Consider the following 21,172-nt stretch of genomic DNA (forward strand, 5'->3'; position numbering starts at 1 on the left):
TGCTCTGATCACCTCCTGGGTATGCAAATCTCCATGCTTTAGAAGCTGGTTCATACCCACAGAAGATCATCTTCTGGAACTTGGGTCCACCTAGCCTTTGCAAAGCCTTTGGCACTGGCACCAAGGTTGGTGACCCAAACGAACGGAGGAAGTGAACCTGAGGTTTCCTTCCGTGAAGCATGAAAAATGGGGTGTCTCCTACCACTGAATTGTAGGACCGATTCCAGGTGAAATTCACATTCTTAATTGCCTCCATCCAAAAGCTTGGAGGTAACCCAGAGTCTAACAGCAACACCTGTGTAGCCTTAACCAGAGCTTCACTTCTGAGCTCTGCCACCCCCCTCTCTTGAGGAGAAGTCACCTTGTGACGTATCCCTTTCTGGTGAAAGAACTTCTGCAGAGCAGACCCAGTAAACTCTGCACAACGGTCACTGCGAACTCCCTGTACCCTGGTAGAGAACCTTAGTTCCACCTCCTCAACCCAACTTTTAATCAGTTGTGGTGCATCTCCCTTGGATTTCAGAGCATGTGTCCAGGAGTTCTGTGTATGGTCATCAAAAATTGTTAGCAAAAACCTGGCCCCTCCCAGACTTGGCTCTTCCATGGGGCCCAACAGATCTATGTGAACAAGCTCAAAAGGTTTTGTGGTTACCCTGTCCACACTGGGGTAACTGCACCCTTTTACCTTTGCCTTTCTGCAAGTCTTACAACTTAGGGTTTTTCCACATTCCCGAATTTTACAACCCTTGGTACACTCCTGTAACATCTGAAGTTCTTCAAGAGAACTATGAGCTGTCTTCTTGTGCCAAACACATGCACATGAAACATGAGTGGGAACTGTAGCACGCATAGCTTGTGCCCTCTTAACCTTCCCCTCACCTTCCAGAGGCGTTTTAAGAACAAAGAGATCATTCTGCCCCTTTTCAACTTTGACCAGCTGTTTCTCCCCCTTGGAGATTGTACACGCATCATTCTCAAAGTACACCTTAAACCCCTTTTTCAACAAATAAGGCACAGATAAAATACAGTGTCCCCTTCATGGATCACTGCCTTGCCGTGGCGAAGGGGCTTGAAGAACTCAGAGAAGCTATGAACTATGCCGAGCAGGGCACCCAAGATGAACAGGTCATAGTGGAGAGTTTTGACCAAACGTGATCCACCTGGAGGAGGAACCGGCAAGCCACTCCAGTATCCCTGCCAAGAAAACTCCATGGACAAAGACAATAGGCATATAAAAGTTATGACACTGGAAGATGAGCCCCTCAGGTCAGAAGGCGTCCAACATGCTACTGGGGAAGAGCGGAGGACAAGTACAAGTAGATCCAGAGCTGATGAAGCGGCTGGGCTAAAGCCGAAAGGACGTTCAGTTGCGGATATGCCTGGAAGCAAAAGGAAAGTCCAATGCTGTAAAGAAAAATATTGCATAGGAACCTGGAATGTAAGAACCATGAACCTGGGTAAGTTGGAGGTGGTCAAAAATGAGATGGCAAGAATAAATATTGACATCCTGGGCATCAGTGAGCTAAAATGGACGGGAATGGGCGAATTTAGTTCGGATGACCATCATATCTACTACTGTGGGCAAGAAACCCGCAAAAGAAATGGAGTGGCCCTCATAGTCAACAAAAGAGTTGCGAAAGCAGTACTGGGTTGCGATCTCAAAAATGATAGAATGATCTCGATACGAATCCAAGGCAGACCTTTTAACATAACTGTCAGGGACTCAGCGGGAGCGCAGGGAGGAGAAGAGATGGAGAGCGAGGGGGAGCAATCCGAGGGCAGCGTAGGAGAATATGACAGCAGCCCGATAGATTCCATGAGCCTCTCCAGCGAATCGGAAGATTCACAGAAGGGGGCGCCGATGGGCAGGGCAAGGGGCGAGCCAAGGGGGACACCCCAGAAGCAAGGGGCCAGCGGGGACTCCCAGAGCAGCAGTTGGAAATCAGGAACAGCTTCCCCACCAGAGCGCAGTGGGGGGGGAGGAGTTCCAGGTGTCAGAGCCCACATATGCACCACCAGCGAGAGAAGATGAGTCAGGGTTAGCCACGCCTCCATCGGAGAGCGAGTTAACGGTCAAGAGGAAAGTTGCAGGCTGGGCGCGCACGCCAAGTTCAAAGGTACAGGCGAGCGGCACAGAAGGTAGCCCGGATAGGGAACCAGGTCCTAAAGCCCGCCGGAAGGAGGGGCAAGAATCGTCAGGGTCAGCGTCAGAGGAGTCCAGGAAAGATGAGACCCTAGCGGGCAGGAGGGCCCAGAGGAGAAAGGAACTTAGGAAGAGGTGGAGCAAGGCGAGGGTCTTAAACTGGTGTGGAAGGGGAGGAGACTCAGACGGGACTTCGCCGATCTAAGGTCGAGACGTAGAGCTGCACGCTGCGGCTTTAAAATGGAAACTGAATCTCAATAAAGACTTTTGTACATAACTACAGCCTAGCGTTGGTCCTCTGTGAGCTGGGACCTGGAGGCAGCTCTGACAATAACAGTAATCCAAGTTTATGCACCAACTACTGGTGCAGAAGAAACTGAAATTGACCAATTCTATGAAGACTTACAACACCTTATAGAAGTGACACCAAAGAAGGATGTTCTTCTCATTATAGGAGATTGGAATGCTAAAGTAGGGAGTCAAGAGATAAAAGGAACAACTGGCAAGTTTGGCCTTGGAGAGCAAAATGAAGCAGGGCAAAGGCTAATAGAGTTCTGTCAAGAGAACAAGCTGGTCATCACAAACACACTTTTCCAACAACACAAGAGACGACTCTACACGTGGACATCACCAGATGGGCAGCATCGAAATCAGATTGATTATATTCTCTGCAGCCAAAGATGGAGAAGCTCGATACAGTCAGCAAAAACAAGACCTGGAGCTGACTGTGGCTCAGATCATCAGCTTCTTATAGCAAAATTCAAGCTTAAACTGAAGAAAGTAGGAAAAACCACTGGGCCGGTAAGATACAATCTAAATCAAATCCCTTATGAATACACAGTGGAAGTGAGGAACAGGTTTAAGGATTTAGATCTGCTGGACAGAGTGCCTGAAGAACTATGGATGGAGGCTCGCAACATTATACAGGAGGCAGCAACGAAAACCATCCCAATGAAAAGGAAATGCAAGAAAGCAAAGTGGCTGTCCAACGAGGCCTTACAAATAGCGGGGGAGAGAAAGCAAGCAAAATGCGAGGGAGATAGAGAAAGATACAGGAAATTGAATGCAGATTTCCAAAAAATAGCAAGGAGAGATAAGAAGGCCTTCTTAAATGAGCAATGCAAAGAAATAGAGGAAAACAACAGAATGGGAAGAACCAGAGATCTGTTCAAGAAAATTGGAGATATGAAAGGAACATTTCGTTCAAAGATTACCATAATAAAGGACAAAAGTGGTAAGGACCTAACAGAAGCAGAAGACATCAAGAAGAGGTGGCAAGAATACACAGAGGAATTATACCAGAAAGATATGGATGTCTCGTACACCCCAGGTAGTGTGGTTGCTGACCTTGAGCCAGACATCCTGGAGAGTGAAGTCAAATGGGCCTTAGAAAGCACTGCAAATAACAAGGCCAGTGGAAGTGATGGTATTCCAGCTGAACTATTTAAAATTTTAAAAGATGATGCTGTTAAGGTGCTACACTCAATATGCCAGCAAGTTTGGAAAACTCAGCAGTGGCCAGAAGATTGGAGAAGATCAGTCTACATCCCAATCCCAAAGAAGGGCAGTGCCAAAGAATGCTACAACTACCGCACAATTTCACTCATTTCACAAGGTTATGCTTAAAATTCTACAAGGAAGGCTCAAGCAGTATGTGGACCGAGAACTCCCAGAAGTGCAAGCTGGATTTAGAAGAGGCAGAGGAACCAGAGACCAAATTGCAAACATGCGCTGGATTATGGAGAAAGCTAGAGAGTTCCAGAAAGACATCTACTTCTGCTTCATTGACTATGCAAAAGCCTTTGACTGTGTCGACCACAGCAAACTATGGCAAGCTCTTAAAGAAATGGGAGTGCCTGATCACCTCATCTGTCTCCTGAGAAATCTCTATGTGGGACAAGAAGCTACAGTTAGAACTGGATATGGAACAACTGATTGGTTCAAAATTGGGAAAGGAGTACGACAAGGCTGTATATTGTCTCCCTGCTTATTTAACTTATATGCAGAATTCATCATGAGAAAGGCTGGGCTGGATGAATCCGAAGCCGGAATTAAGATTGCCGGAAGAAATATCAACAACCTCAGATATGCAAATGACACAACCTTGATGGCAGAAAGTGAGGAGGAATTAAAGAACCTTTTATTGAGGGTGAAAGAGGAGAGCGCAAAATATGATCTGAAGCTCAACATCAAAAAAACGAAGATCATGGCCACTGGTCCCATCACCTCCTGGCAAATAGAAGGAGAAGAAATGGAGGCAGTGAGAGATTTTACTTTCTTGGGCTCCATGATCACTGCAGATGGTGACAGCAGCCACGAAATTAAGAGACGCCTGCTTCTTGGGAGGAAAGCAATGACAAACCTAGACAGCATCTTAAAAAGTAGAGACATCACCTTGCCAACAAAGGTCCGTATAGTAAAAGCTATGGTTTTCCCAGTAGTGATGTATGGAAGCGAGAGCTGGACCATAAAGAAGGCAGATCGCCGAAGAATTGATTCCTTTGAATTATGGTGCTGGAGGAGACTCTTGAGAGTCCCATGGACTGCAAGAAGAACAAACCGATCCATTCTTAAGGAAATCAGCCCTGAGTGCTCACTGGAAGGACAGATCGTGAAGCTGAGGCTCCAATACTTTGGCCACCTCATGAGAAGAGAAGACTCCCTGGAAAAGACCCTGATGTTGGGAAAGATGGAGGGCACAAGGAGAAGGGGACGACAGAGGACGAGATGGTTGGATAGTGTCTTCGAAGCTACAAACATGAGTCTGACCAAACTGCGGGAGGCAGTGGAAGACAGGAGGGCCTGGCGTGCTCTGGTCCATGGGGTCACGAAGAGTCGGACACGACTAAACGACTAAACAACAACAAAAAATACAGTGTTGCATCCCAGGTACAGTGCAAACCTCCACCTGCTCCTGCAAAACAGAAAGAAAAATATTTGCAACATTAGTTACATTTTTCTTTTCCCCATTTGCAAACTGAACAGTTTTTCCAGCTGGAATTGCCTTGCAATTCCACATCTCGACAGCAGGGGTCTCAGGAACCAGGTTGCGGTTAGCTCCTGAGTCTATGACAAAGCATAAGTCATTGTCTCTCTCAGAGCTGTTCTTCAACATCGCCATAGCAACAAACGTCTCGCTGCCCCCTCCCTTTGGGCTTCTGCAGCTGTTCTCTCTGGTTGTCACAGCAACCAACTCCCCCTTGTTCAGGACCTTGGCAGCTTCCGTAGAAGCAACTTCCTCCGTTGCCTTGGAGACCGGACTGGCCTCTGCGTTCCCACGCAACTCTTTGGGGCTTATCTTCACTTCGTGCAGGTGGCCGGCCTTGAAGCATCTAGCTCTCTGCAGCTTTCCAGACCTCGGCTGACGACGAAAACAACTTTTGGCTGCCTTTGCAAAACAAGCCATTTCTGAGCTTCCACCGCTCACTGCCCCCCCACTGCTCTCAGGGCTCCCAGGACGTTTTCCTGCACCCCCTCTAGTGGGTAAAGGGCTCCCAACGCTTGGCTTCTGGCCTGGCTCCTCACACAGGTACGGTGCAGCATTCATACAGCTGCCAACAATAGTCCCTTCGTCCCCCTCTGGGGGCCCACAGCTTCCCTCAGCTGTGTGTTGGCTCTCAAGAATGTGCCCAGCGCCATCTTGCCTCTCCCCTTCGGATACAGCCACGTTGTCAGGGACTCAGCGGGAGCGCAGGGAGGAGAAGAGATGGAGAGCGAGGGGGAGCAATCCGAGGGCAGCGTAGGAGAATATGACAGCAGCCCGAGAGATTCCATGAGCCTCTCCAGCGAATCGGAAGATTCACAGAAGGGGGCGCCGATGGGCAGGGCAAGGGGCGAGCCAAGGGGGACACCCCAGAAGCAAGGGGCCAGCGGGGACTCCCAGAGCAGCAGTTGGAAATCAGGACCAGCTTCCCCACCAGAGCGCAGTGGGGGGGAGGAGTTCCAGGTGTCAGAGCCCACATATGCACCACCAGCGAGAGAAGATGAGTCAGGGTTGACCACGCCTCCATCGGAGAGCGAGTTAACGGTCAAGAGGAAAGTTGCAGGCTGGGCGCGCGCGCCAAGTTCAAAGGTACAGGCGAGCGGCACAGAAGGTAGCCCGGATAGGGAACCAGGTCCTAAAGCCCGCCGGAAGGAGGGGCAAGAATCGTCAGGGTCAGCGTCAGAGGAGTCCAGGAAGGATGAGACCCTAGCGGGCAGGAGGGCCCAGAGGAGAAAGGAACTTAGGAAGAGGTGGAGCAAGGCGAGGGTCTTAAACTGCTGTGGAAGGGGAGGAGACTCAGACGGGACTTCGCCGGTCTATGGTCGGGACGTAGAGCTGCACGCTGCGGCTTTAAAATGGAAACTGAATCTCAATAAAGACTTTTGTACATAACTACAGCCTAGCGTTGGTCCTCTGTGAGCTGGGACCTGGAGGCAGCTCTGACAGTAAGTCCCGTCTCAAATTTCAAAGAACCTCGCAACGTGAGAGGACGCAGCGAGGGGCGAAGATTGGTGCTTCGCGAGCTCACAAAAGTAGCACAAGATGACTACAGAAGAACGACTGGCAGCTTTGCAAGATGCCGTGGTACAACTTAACGCAGAAATACGAGCGGCAAGGAGGAGAGAAGAGGAATCAGATGCTGTCTGCAAGGATCTGCAAAACAGGTTGGAAATGTTGACTAAACAGGGGCCACCGGGAGCCAAATCAGAAGGGATCGGGCTCGGGAAGAGAGGGGGGAGCCTGGTGTCGCATTTCGATGGGAGTCTGCAGCAATATCCTAACTTCAGAGCAGACGTAGTTTTTGCGCTAAAGTTGCTGGAGAAGGACTTTAGAGATGAGCAGGAGAAAGTAGGCTTCATACTAACGCATCTCCATGGAGAAGCTAAAGCGTGGTTGCGCAATCTGTGGAGAGATAATGATCCAGCCCTCCAAAACGCAAAAGCCTTCATTAAGGCAATGGACGATTGTTTTTTATCGGAGATTGACATAGATGTGGATGTCGCTAGAAAAGAGATTCACGGTTTGAAACAAGGCAGAGCCACTGTAAGGCAATATCATTCCCGCTTTTTTGCATTGGTCAACGCGCTGGGATGGGAAAAAGACTCAGCGTCCGTCAGGGACCTGTTCTGGGAGGGGCTCAACGGGGCTGTGAAAGATGAAATCGCAAGGGGGGAGAGGCCACGGAGCACTCAAGAAGTGGTCCAGAAGGCGCTGACGATTGGTGTGCGGCTAGAAGAACGTCCCTGGAGCAAAGATGAAGGGCGTTGGGGACGCACGCCAGCAAGGGCACCTCCTTTCTTCCCCAGAGACTCAGCGCGCTCTCAATCCACGCCTCCACTGGGAGGGAGAGAGGAGCCGATGGAGATAGGTGGTGCCAAGGCTCAGTCAGCGACCAGAGCCCTCACACCAGGAGCAGCCAAGGTGAAGCCTCCTAGAGGGAACAGGAAGTGTTACATCTGCAAAAGTGCTCAGCATATGGCAAAAGAGTGCCCCCAGAGGCTCCGCAAGCACAATGCAGCCTCAGCAAAAGTAACAGAAGCAGCTCAGCAGAGGGAACCGCAGCAGGGAAACGACGAAGTCTGGCTGGAAGCAGAGCCGCTGGGGCCCAGCCAGACGAATCAGTGAAGCAGTCCCCAGGAATCTTACAGCCCACAGACCCCCTCCCGCCCAAACCAGTGGTGCAGCTCACCGCAACACTCCTGCTTCCCAATGGGCTCACCGTGGAAGTGCCTATTACCATTGACTCTGGTAGCAATGCAGACTTTATAGGAGTGGATTTCATCAAGCAACATAGCATAGCGCTCCTGCCTGCCGCGATGCCCCTGAAAGTAGTGACAGTCGATGGAAGAGAATTGCTGGGGGGACAGGTGGTACAGCAAACGCCGCCAATGGTGATGCGCATTGGAAATCACCGCGAAGTCATCAGCTTCAACGTCACCCACCTGTCAGACATGCCCATAGTGTTGGGCATGAGCTGGTTGGACAGGCACAGCCCAGCATTGGCATGGTACCAGCGTAAATTGAGCTTCTGCTCCTCCTACTGCGCAGAACATTGCATCATGACTAACCAGGAGGACGAGGGGCAAGAGGATGACCCACAGCTACAACTGGGCATGCTGCAAGCGGTACCCGACAAGTACAAGGCGTTTTTGGAGGTCTTCTGCGAGAAGGAAGCGGACAAGCTGCCTCCCCACAGACCCTACGACTGCAAGATTGACCTCCTGCCGGGGGCAACGCTGCCGACCGGAAAACTGTACTCCATGTCTGAAGACGAACTGCAAGAGCTCAGGGAGTTCATAGATCACAATTTGAAGCGGGGATTCATCCGAGAATCCAGAGCAGTGGGGGGCAGTCCTGTGTTCTTTGTGAAGAAAAAAGACACGCCCCAAAAGAGGCTGGTAGTTGATTTCAGAATTTTAAACTCGAAAACCAAGCTGGATCTACGAGGGGCGTACAATCTTATACGCATGCGGGAGGGCGACGAGTGGAAGACGGCCATGTTCACGCCCTTGGGCACCTATGAGTATAGGGTTATGCCCTTCGGTTTACAAAATGGCTCCCACTGCTTCCAAGCCTTCATGCATCACGTGTTAGCGGGGCTCCTCTACAAGAAGTGCGTCTGCTTCCTGGACGACATTCTGATCTTCTCGGAATCGCAGGAGGCTCACGAGAGAGATGTCAAGGAAGTCCTGCAAAGACTACGGGAGCACAGGCTTTACGCCAAACTGGAGAAATGCCAGTTCGACATGACGGAGGTGGATTTCCTGGGCTACAAGCTGTCCGACAAGGGAATCGCCATGGACAGCGCCAAGGTACGATCAGTACTGGACTGGAAGAGCCCGCGCAATCGGAAGGAGGTCCAGAGGTTTGTCGGCTTTGCTAACTTTTATCGCAAGTTCATCAAGGGTTTTGCTATGCAGACGGCGGCCATCACGGACACCCTCAGCTCCAAGAAGAAGAAGTTCATCTGGACGGAGCAGGCGGAGCAGTCTTTTCAGAAACACAAGCGTCTTTTCGCTTCCGAGGAACAACTGCTGCATGTGAACCCCAGCAAACCCATGAGGGTGGAGACGGATGCCTCCGACAGAGCCGTGGGGGCAGTCCTGTTGCAGCAAGACCCACAAGGGGATTGGAGGCCGTGTGCTTTCTACTCCAGGAAACTCAGCAAGTCAGAGCAGAACTACACCATCTGGGACAGGGAGTTGCTTGCAATTCACGCAGCCTTCAAGGCGTGGCGGCACTTCCTCATCGGAGCCAAGCACACGGTGCAAGTTCGCACGGACCATAAGAACCTGGAGTACTGGCGCACGGCGCGGTTCCTGAACCAGAGACACATCCGCTGGGCGGAGTTCTTTGCGGATTTCGACTTCAGGATAGAATATATCCCCGGAGACAACAACATCATGGCTGATGCGCTATCCAGGAAGCCGCAGTATCTGGAGGAAGCAGCACCGGTAGCGGCCAAACACATTTTCGCACCCAAGGCATGGGCATGCGCTTCAGCCACCGTAGACCTGGAAGCGATACGACGCGAGCTGCGAACAGATTCCTTCGCGCGATCCAAGATGGAGGAGGTGCGCAGCGGCACGGCGAAGGACGACGAGTTCCAGATATGAGACGGACTGCTACTCCGCAAGGGGGCCATCTACGTACCGGGAGATGAACTCCGCGCGACAGTACTGCAACAGCTACACGACGCACCCAGCGCCGGACATTTCGGCAAGGAAAAGACGGTGGAATTAGTAGCCAGAGACTTTTGGTGGCCCAAGATGCGGGGAGAAGTCGCGGATTACGTCACGAGGTGCGACACATGCCAAAGGGCCAAACCAGTACACAGACCGCCGGCGGGACTGTTAGAACCGCTACAGACCCCGTCCCAACCGTGGGAGAGGGTGGCCTTGGACTTTGTCACTGACCTGCCCAGCTCGAGGGGCAAAACAGCAGTACTCGTGGTAGTCGACATGTTCACCAAGATGGCGCACTTCATTCCTTGCGCGAAGGTGGCCACAGCGGAACAGACAGCCAAGCTGTTCATAGACCACGTGTTCAAGGTACACGGCCTGCCACGGTCTATCCTGTCCGACCGGGGGCGCCAGTTCATCTCGAGTTTCTGGCGGAAGCTGATGGGAATCCTGAACGTCAAGGTCAACCTAGCGTCGGCAAGACACCCGCAGACCAACGGACAAGCGGAGAGGGTCAACGCCATCATGCAGCAGTACCTGAGATGCTACGCTAACCAGCAGCCCTCGACCTGGGTGGACTACCTGCCCCTGGCTGAATTTGCCTACAACAACACACAACACGTGTCCACGGGGGTGACACCACTTTTCGCCAACAACGGGCGACATCCCAGGACCTTCCCGGGCTTAGAGAAAGAGGGGGAGGGGGAGCCGCAGGGAGCAGAGGCATTGGCAGAGGAGTTACAGGAGGTCCATGAACAGCTCCGTAGACAGTTAGACCTAGCAAAACACGCATACAAGGTGCAAGCAGACAAACACAGAAGAGTGGGGGAGGACATACAGGTAGGGGACTGGGTCTGGTTAGCGGCCCAGGCAGTGCCGGCCAGATCCTTAGCTAAGAAGAAGCTAGGACACAAGCAGCTAGGCCCTTACCTAGTCGAGGCACAGATCAACCCAGTGGCTTTCCGTTTGACACTACCGGAGGGTTCCAGAATGCACCCGGTCTTTCATAGATCGGTGCTAACGCCCTACAAGGCACCTCACAGGTTTCAGGAGCCAGGGACGGCTCCCAGTCCGCTTAGTGACGCACCCAGGACAGGGGGGTCGCCGAGGGCGGGGCCACTCAACGAGGTGACGGAGATTTTGGACTCGAGATGGGGGGAAGAGGGGGTCGAATATCTCATCGCAAGGGAAGGTGCCCTGGCCAGCGCCAACAGCTGGGTGCCGTACTATGCGGTGGAGGAGCACTACCTCAAAGACGAGTTCCACGCACTCTTCCCACACAGGCCCATGCCGGAGGATTATTTTGACGAATATCTTTTCACCCCCACACTCTCAGCCAGTACGTTTCAGGGGTTCTCCTCGGCTGAGGAGACGGTTCCAGAGACTACCTCGCCAGAGGGGTCGGTCTCAGACTTGGGTGCGGAACGCTCTTATTGGTGGGACACTCAACCCGAGGAGGAGTGGCGCAGGGGACTGCTCAGAGGGCCCTGGCACGCAGACTCCCCAGAGGAAATGGGGGAACAAGGGGGCATGGATGGGTTGGGGGAGGATCCTGGGTTCGAACACGCCGGCAACGAGATGGAAGCGGAGGAGAGCGACGTCGATGTACCCGTCACGGACTGGCAGCATGCCAGGGGGAAAGACCGGTATCCGGCATGCACCCCCACAGCATTGGAGCACCCGGAACCCACGCCAGAAGAGGGGGAGGGGGGAAGGGGGGCTTCGAGGGGGGGATGGATGTCAGGGACTCAGCGGGAGCGCAGGGAGGAGAAGAGATGGGGAGCGAGGGGGAGCAATCCGAGGGCAGCGTAGGAGAATATGACAGCAGCCCGATAGATTCCATGAGCCTCTCCAGCGAATCGGAAGATTCACAGAAGGGGGCGCCGATGGGCAGGGCAAGGGGCGAGCCAAGGGGGACACCCCAGAAGCAAGGGGCCAGCGGGGACTCCCAGAGCAGCAGTTGCAAATCAGGACCAGCTTCCCCACCAGAGCGCAGTGGGGGGGAGGAGTTCCAGGTGTCAGAGCCCACATATGCACCACCAGCGAGAGAAGATGAGTCAGGGTTGACCACGCCTCCATCGGAGAGCGAGTTAACGGTCAAGAGGAAAGTTGCAGGCTGGGCGCGCGCGCCAAGTTCAAAGGTACAGGCGAGCGGCACAGAAGGTAGCCCGGATAGGGAACCAGGTCCTAAAGCCCGCCGGAAGGAGGGGCAAGAATCGTCAGGGTCAGCGTCAGAGGAGTCCAGGAAGGATGAGACCCTAGCGGGCAGGAGGGCCCAGAGGAGAAAGGAACTTAGGAAGAGGTGGAGCAAGGCGAGGGTCTTAAACTGCTGTGGAAGGGGAGGAGACTCAGACGGGACTTCGCCGGTCTATGGTCGGGACGTAGAGCTGCACGCTGCGGCTTTAAAATGGAAACTGAATCTCAATAAAGACTTTTGTACATAACTACAGCCTAGCGTTGGTCCTCTGTGAGCTGGGACCTGGAGGCAGCTCTGACAGTAAGTCCCGTCTCAAATTTCAAAGAACCTCGCAACGTGAGAGGACGCAGCGAGGGGCGAAGATTGGTGCTTCGCGAGCTCACAAAAGTAGCACAAGATGACTACAGAAGAACGACTGGCAGCTTTGCAAGATGCCGTGGTACAACTTAACGCAGAAATACGAGCGGCAAGGAGGAGAGAAGAGGAATCAGATGCTGTCTGCAAGGATCTGCAAAACAGGTTGGAAATGTTGACTAAACAGGGGCCACCGGGAGCCAAATCAGAAGGGATCGGGCTCGGGAAGAGAGGGGAGAGCCTGGTGTCGCATTTCGATGGGAGTCTGCAGCAATATCCTAACTTCAGAGCAGATGTAGTTTTTGCGCTAAAGTTGCTGGAGAAGGACTTTAGAGATGAGCAGGAGAAAGTAGGCTTCATACTAACGCATCTCCATGGAGAAGCTAAAGCGTGGTTGCGCAATCTGTGGAGAGATAATGATCCAGCCCTCCAAAACGCAAAAGCCTTCATTAAGGCAATGGACGATTGTTTTTTATCGGAGATTGACATAGATGTGGATGTCGCTAGAAAAGAGATTCACGGTTTGAAACAAGGCAGAGCCACTGTAAGGCAATATCATTCCCGCTTTTTTGCATTGGTCAACGCGCTGGGATGGGAAAAAGACTCAGCGTCCGTCAGGGACCTGTTCTGGGAGGGGCTCAACGGGGCTGTGAAAGATGAAATCGCAAGGGGGGAGAGGCCACGGAGCACTCAAGAAGTGGTCCAGAAGGCGCTGACGATTGGTGTGCGGCTAGAAGAACGTCCCTGGAGCAAAGATGAAGGGCGTTGGGGACGCACGCCAGCAAGGGCACCTCCTTTCTTCCCCAGAGACTCAGCGCGCTCTCAATCCACGCCTCCACTGGGAGGGAGAGAGGAGCCGATGGAGATAGGTGGTGCCAAGGCTCAGTCAGCGACCAGAGCCCTCACACCAGGAGCAGCCAAGGTGAAGCCTCCTAGAGGGAACAGGAAGTGTTACATCTGCAAAAGTGCTCAGCATATGGCAAAAGAGTGCCCCCAGAGGCTCCGCAAGCACAATGCAGCCTCAGCAAAAGTAACAGAAGCAGCTCAGCAGAGGGAACCGCAGCAGGGAAACGACGAAGTCTGGCTGGAAGCAGAGCCGCTGGGGCCCAGCCAGACGAATCAGTGAAGCAGTCCCCAGGAATCTTACAGCCCACAGACCCCCTCCCGCCCAAACCAGTGGTGCAGCTCACCGCAACACTCCTGCTTCCCAATGGGCTCACCGTGGAAGTGCCTATTACCATTGACTCTGGTAGCAATGCAGACTTTATAGGAGTGGATTTCATCAAGCAACATAGCATAGCGCTCCTGCCTGCCGCGATGCCCCTGAAAGTAGTGACAGTCGATGGAAGAGAATTGCTGGGGGGACAGGTGGTACAGCAAACGCCGCCAATGGTGATGCGCATTGGAAATCACCGCGAAGTCATCAGCTTCAACGTCACCCACCTGTCAGACATGCCCATAGTGTTGGGCATGAGCTGGTTGGACAGGCACAGCCCAGCATTGGCATGGTACCAGCGTAAATTGAGCTTCTGCTCCTCCTACTGCGCAGAACATTGCATCATGACTAACCAGGAGGACGAGGGGCAAGAGGATGACCCACAGCTACAACTGGGCATGCTGCAAGCGGTACCCGACAAGTACAAGGCGTTTTTGGAGGTCTTCTGCGAGAAGGAAGCGGACAAGCTGCCTCCCCACAGACCCTACGACTGCAAGATTGACCTCCTGCCGGGGGCAACGCTGCCGACCGGAAAACTGTACTCCATGTCTGAAGACGAACTGCAAGAGCTCAGGGAGTTCATAGATCACAATTTGAAGCGGGGATTCATCCGAGAATCCAGAGCAGTGGGGGGCAGTCCTGTGTTCTTTGTGAAGAAAAAAGACACGCCCCAAAAGAGGCTGGTAGTTGATTTCAGAATTTTAAACTCGAAAACCAAGCTGGATCTACGAGGGGCGTACAATCTTATACGCATGCGGGAGGGCGACGAGTGGAAGACGGCCATGTTCACGCCCTTGGGCACCTATGAGTATAGGGTTATGCCCTTCGGTTTACAAAATGGCTCCCACTGCTTCCAAGCCTTCATGCATCACGTGTTAGCGGGGCTCCTCTACAAGAAGTGCGTCTGCTTCCTGGACGACATTCTGATCTTCTCGGAATCGCAGGAGGCTCACGAGAGAGATGTCAAGGAAGTCCTGCAAAGACTACGGGAGCACAGGCTTTACGCCAAACTGGAGAAATGCCAGTTCGACATGACGGAGGTGGATTTCCTGGGCTACAAGCTGTCCGACAAGGGAATCGCCATGGACAGCGCCAAGGTACGATCAGTACTGGACTGGAAGAGCCCGCGCAATCGGAAGGAGGTCCAGAGGTTTGTCGGCTTTGCTAACTTTTATCGCAAGTTCATCAAGGGTTTTGCTATGCAGACGGCGGCCATCACGGACACCCTCAGCTCCAAGAAGAAGAAGTTCATCTGGACGGAGCAGGCGGAGCAGTCTTTTCAGAAACACAAGCGTCTTTTCGCTTCCGAGGAACAACTGCTGCATGTGAACCCCAGCAAACCCATGAGGGTGGAGACGGATGCCTCCGACAGAGCCGTGGGGGCAGTCCTGTTGCAGCAAGACCCACAAGGGGATTGGAGGCCGTGTGCTTTCTACTCCAGGAAACTCAGCAAGTCAGAGCAGAACTACACCATCTGGGACAGGGAGTTGCTTGCAATTCACGCAGCCTTCAAGGCGTGGCGGCACTTCCTCATCGGAGCCAAGCACACGGTGCAAGTTCGCACGGACCATAAGAACCTGGAGTACTGGCGCACGGCGCGGTTCCTGAACCAGAGACACATCCGCTGGGCGGAGTTCTTTGCGGATTTCGACTTCAGGATAGAATATATCCCCGGAGACAACAACATCATGGCTGATGCGCTATCCAGGAAGCCGCAGTATCTGGAGGAAGCAGCACCGGTAGCGGCCAAACACATTTTCGCACCCAAGGCATGGGCATGCGCTTCAGCCACCGTAGACCTGGAAGCGATACGACGCGAGCTGCGAACAGATTCCTTCGCGCGATCCAAGATGGAGGAGGTGCGCAGCGGCACGGCGAAGGACGACGAGTTCCAGATATGAGACGGACTGCTACTCCGCAAGGGGGCCATCTACGTACCGGGAGATGAACTCCGCGCGACAGTACTGCAACAGCTACACGACGCACCCAGCGCCGGACATTTCGGCAAGGAAAAGACGGTGGAATTAGTAGCCAGAGACTTTTGGTGGCCCAAGATGCGGGGAGAAGTCGCGGATTACGTCACGAGGTGCGACACATGCCAAAGGGCCAAACCAGTACACAGACCGCCGGCGGGACTGTTAGAACCGCTACAGACCCCGTCCCAACCGTGGGAGAGGGTGGCCTTGGACTTTGTCACTGACCTGCCCAGCTCGAGGGGCAAAACAGCAGTACTCGTGGTAGTCGACATGTTCACCAAGATGGCGCACTTCATTCCTTGCGCGAAGGTGGCCACAGCGGAACAGACAGCCAAGCTGTTCATAGACCACGTGTTCAAGGTACACGGCCTGCCACGGTCTATCCTGTCCGACCGGGGGCGCCAGTTCATCTCGAGTTTCTGGCGGAAGCTGATGGGAATCCTGAACGTCAAGGTCAACCTAGCGTCGGCAAGACACCCGCAGACCAACGGACAAGCGGAGAGGGTCAACGCCATCATGCAGCAGTACCTGAGATGCTACGCTAACCAGCAGCCCTCGACCTGGGTGGACTACCTGCCCCTGGCTGAATTTGCCTACAACAACACACAACACGTGTCCACGGGGGTGACACCACTTTTCGCCAACAACGGGCGACATCCCAGGACCTTCCCGGGCTTAGAGAAAGAGGGGGAGGGGGAGCCGCAGGGAGCAGAGGCATTGGCAGAGGAGTTACAGGAGGTCCATGAACAGCTCCGTAGACAGTTAGACCTAGCAAAACACGCATACAAGGTGCAAGCAGACAAACACAGAAGAGTGGGGGAGGACATACAGGTAGGGGACTGGGTCTGGTTAGCGGCCCAGGCAGTGCCGGCCAGATCCTTAGCTAAGAAGAAGCTAGGACACAAGCAGCTAGGCCCTTACCTAGTCGAGGCACAGATCAACCCAGTGGCTTTCCGTTTGACACTACCGGAGGGTTCCAGAATGCACCCGGTCTTTCATAGATCGGTGCTAACGCCCTACAAGGCACCTCACAGGTTTCAGGAGCCAGGGACGGCTCCCAGTCCGCTTAGTGACGCACCCAGGACAGGGGGGTCGCCGAGGGCGGGGCCACTCAACGAGGTGACGGAGATTTTGGACTCGAGATGGGGGGAAGAGGGGGTCGAATATCTCATCGCAAGGGAAGGTGCCCTGGCCAGCGCCAACAGCTGGGTGCCGTACTATGCGGTGGAGGAGCACTACCTCAAAGACGAGTTCCACGCACTCTTCCCACACAGGCCCATGCCGGAGGATTATTTTGACGAATATCTTTTCACCCCCACACTCTCAGCCAGTACGTTTCAGGGGTTCTCCTCGGCTGAGGAGACGGTTCCAGAGACTACCTCGCCAGAGGGGTCGGTCTCAGACTTGGGTGCGGAACGCTCTTATTGGTGGGACACTCAACCCGAGGAGGAGTGGCGCAGGGGACTGCTCAGAGGGCCCTGGCACGCAGACTCCCCAGAGGAAATGGGGGAACAAGGGGGCATGGATGGGTTGGGGGAGGATCCTGGGTTCGAACACGCCGGCAACGAGATGGAAGCGGAGGAGAGCGACGTCGATGTACCCGTCACGGACTGGCAGCATGCCAGGGGGAAAGACCGGTATCCGGCATGCACCCCCACAGCATTGGAGCACCCGGAACCCACGCCAGAAGAGGGGGAGGGGGGAAGGGGGGCTTCGAGGGGGGGATGGATGTCAGGGACTCAGCGGGAGCGCAGGGAGGAGAAGAGATGGGGAGCGAGGGGGAGCAATCCGAGGGCAGCGTAGGAGAATATGACAGCAGCCCGATAGATTCCATGAGCCTCTCCAGCGAATCGGAAGATTCACAGAAGGGGGCGCCGATGGGCAGGGCAAGGGGCGAGCCAAGGGGGACACCCCAGAAGCAAGGGGCCAGCGGGGACTCCCAGAGCAGCAGTTGCAAATCAGGACCAGCTTCCCCACCAGAGCGCAGTGGGGGGGAGGAGTTCCAGGTGTCAGAGCCCACATATGCACCACCAGCGAGAGAAGATGAGTCAGGGTTGACCACGCCTCCATCGGAGAGCGAGTTAACGGTCAAGAGGAAAGTTGCAGGCTGGGCGCGCGCGCCAAGTTCAAAGGTACAGGCGAGCGGCACAGAAGGTAGCCCGGATAGGGAACCAGGTCCTAAAGCCCGCCGGAAGGAGGGGCAAGAATCGTCAGGGTCAGCGTCAGAGGAGTCCAGGAAGGATGAGACCCTAGCGGGCAGGAGGGCCCAGAGGAGAAAGGAACTTAGGAAGAGGTGGAGCAAGGCGAGAGTCTTAAACTGGTGTGGAAGGGGAGGAGACTCAGACGGGACTTCGCCGGTCTAAGGTCGGGACGTAGAGCTGCACGCTGCGGCTTTAAAATGGAAACTGAATCTCAATAAAGACTTTTGTACATAACTACAGCCTAGCGTTGGTCCTCTGTGAGCTGGGACCTGGAGGCAGCTCTGACACACGTCTTTGCTCTTGCTTCTCACTCCCGCTTCACAAGCCTCACGGAGTGCCAGCCAAGCAACCTCAGGCCTCTCAGCATCCAGGACAACATGCTTCAGAGCATCATGCACATTCTCTGCCAGAAAAGCTAGCACACGCTTTTCAGCTTCACTCAACCCTGCAGCTTTTATAGCTGCCCCAGCTGCTTTCTGTGGCGGCTGGACTGTCTCCCAAAGGTTTTCTCCGACCAGGGAAAGTTCTACGTGAAAGCTCCACTTCCACCAGCCTTCACACGTCAGCTTCTCACATGGCAGCTTAAGCTCAAAGCCATGCTTTTGGGACTGTGTCATTTTTCTTCCCGGGGCCCCAGCTGTACTCACGTAGCAGCAGCTCTCAGCTCTCAGCTCCTCTGCCTCTCAGCGTCAGGCAGGGCTCCGGCTATCAGCTTTCAGCTTTCAGCAGCGTCTTCCCAGCTGACTTCAAAGCATTTCGGCACACTTCGCAACAGCTTTATAGCAGTAATTAGGTCCATAACCTGTCAGATAACGACGTGGCTAATTTGTTTAAGACCCCAATTAGGCGCAGCTTACAGCGATCTCCGGGTCTGGCACTCTTCCTTATAGCTGCGACGATCCCTCTGCTGGTCCTCCTCCGTTAGCCACAAGTGCAGAGTAAAACACAGCAGAAAACTGATGCTTCTCAGTGTATAAGATCCAAACACACCTAGGCGTCTGTGTGCTTACAGTCTTTTATTACAGCAGTTAAAATAACAAATCAGCATTTCTCAGATTCTCCTGGGCTTCTAGCACTCATGGCTGCTACCGTCTTCCTCAGAAGCAGAGACGGAACAGTGAGGAACGACTCCTCCCTCTTTGTGAGTCATGCGACAGGAATTGAGGGACGTCACACAGAACTCTTTAACCCTGTGAGTTCTGAAAACACTAACAATAACTACAACCTCTCCTAGGGGACGCGGTGGCGCTGTGGGTAAAACCACAGTTTCTAGGACTTGCTGATTGTATGGTCGGCGGTTCGAATCCCCGTGGCGGGGTGAGCTCCCGTCTTTTGGTCTCAGCTCCTGCCCACCTAGCAGTTCAAAAGCACCCTTAAAGTGCAAGTAGATAAATAGGTACCACTTTATAGCGGGAAGGTAAACAGCGTTCCGTGTGCTGCTCTGGTGCAGGCTCGCCAGAGCAGCGATGTCACTCTGGCCACATGACCCGGAAGTGTCTGCGGATGGCACCGGCTCCCGGCCTCTAGAGTGAGATGAGCGCACAACCCTAGAGTCTGATAAGACTGGCCCATACGGGCAGGGGTACCTTTACCTTTACCTTACAACCTCTCCTTAGGACAGAAGCAGCCTTCAACCTCCTCATCAAGTGCCACTGACTAAATATATCTCAAAGAAGAAAATAATTGTTGTAGAGTTGAAAAAAGAAAAGGAAGGAAAAATTTTGCCATTCATTATGCAACTTCAAATGTCATCAGCACACAAGGGAAATTATAATAACACCTATCCATGCCAAAATTGCTAGTTTAGATATTCTTGTGCATTATGCAAACAAATGCCATAAACCATCTGACACCATCAGAATTGGAAAAATAATATCCCTTATGGGCTCCATGGGAGGCACTGATGACACCCTGGGTGTCTGCAGCCACCACTTGGGTGCCCATTGCTTTAAGCCCAGATTTTTGACAGTGTGTGTGTACAACTCACCTGGGAACTTTATGGAGAAAGCTGGGTAAAGATGATGATGATGTTGGTGTATGCCAAGTATGTGTGAGCCACGTGTGATAATTTATCTCTAGTCAGGGACAAAGCAGCCTTCCTAGCTAAGTGCAACCAACTGCATTTCACTCAAGGAAGAAAAAAATAGTTGTAGAGTTCAGATAGAAAAACCCCCTACTACTTCAATCTCTCATGATGCAATTTCAAGGAACATCAACACTCAGGGGAAATTATCATCACACCTCTCATTGTCAAAATTACTGGTTTCCATCCTCGTACACAATGTGTGTCATTGGCAAGACCATCAGTCAGAATCTGAACAAGAAAGAAAGATATAAAACCCTCGTGTTGTTGACCAGTGGATCTGGACACAGGTAGGGATCTGTCATTCACCTGCATCATCATTTTCCCTGTGCAGGTTAGGGTCTGCTTCCCACCAGATGATTCTGCCGTGATTTTAACCCCCAAAGTATACACTGTTCTTCATCATTTTTTACATACCTGGCACTCAGCAGGTTTTTTGGGGGAAGGGGGAGTGAAGAGAGAAATAGAACACCCTCTTCAGGAACATTGATGATCACAGAGCCATTACTAAATACAAAGACCAGGCTATAGTTCATGCAGTCCCTCAAATGCCAAGCTCTGGTGCAAATCAGTGTAGCACCACCATTTGCTATCATTCAATGGAGTTTGTAGCAAAACAGATAAGGAGGTCGAGGCAAAACATGGCAGTCTATGTTGGGAGGCAAAGCTTTTTCCACAGGATTGTGTTGGTTATGGTGTTTCTGCTGTTACTGCTTTGTCATACTGTGTGCAAGACACATTCTATTAACTGCAGCATCTTTGATGATCCTCTTCCTATTCCTCATAATTTTTACCAGCCGGGCGACCTGGTCATTGGGGGAATTGTTTCTCAGGTCTTTTTCCTCTACAATAACCTCTCTTTCATAGAACAGCCTACACAGATAATGATTGATGAACCCATGTAAGGCATTATTTCATTTATTTTATTCTTCTCCTATAAAATATTCAGGCCATAGTAATGGAGCACACATTATAAAGCAACACTGTGCTTCAGTAAGAATTTATTTATTGTCTGTTCTGGGCACTTAGAAAAGGATGCTGTGATTATTAACAGCCAGCATGGGTTTCTCAAAACTAAGACCTTCCAGGCAAATCTTATTTACTTTTTAAATTAACATTACAAGCTTAGTGCATCAGCAGGAATGCTGTGGATGTAGCATATCTTGATTTCAATAAGGCTTTTGACAAGGTCTTCCATGACATTCTTGCGGAGAAGCTGGTGAAATGTGGGCTAGACAATGTTAGGTAGATTCCTAGCTGGTTTCTTACCATTCCCAAAGAGTGCTCACTGATGGTTCCTCATCCTTCTGGAAAAAAATGACCAGTGTGATGTTGCA

This window comes from Podarcis cretensis (genome assembly GCF_951804945.1).
Source record: "Podarcis cretensis genome assembly, chromosome: 14".
In the NCBI taxonomy this organism is placed as follows: Eukaryota; Metazoa; Chordata; class Lepidosauria; order Squamata; family Lacertidae; genus Podarcis; species Podarcis cretensis.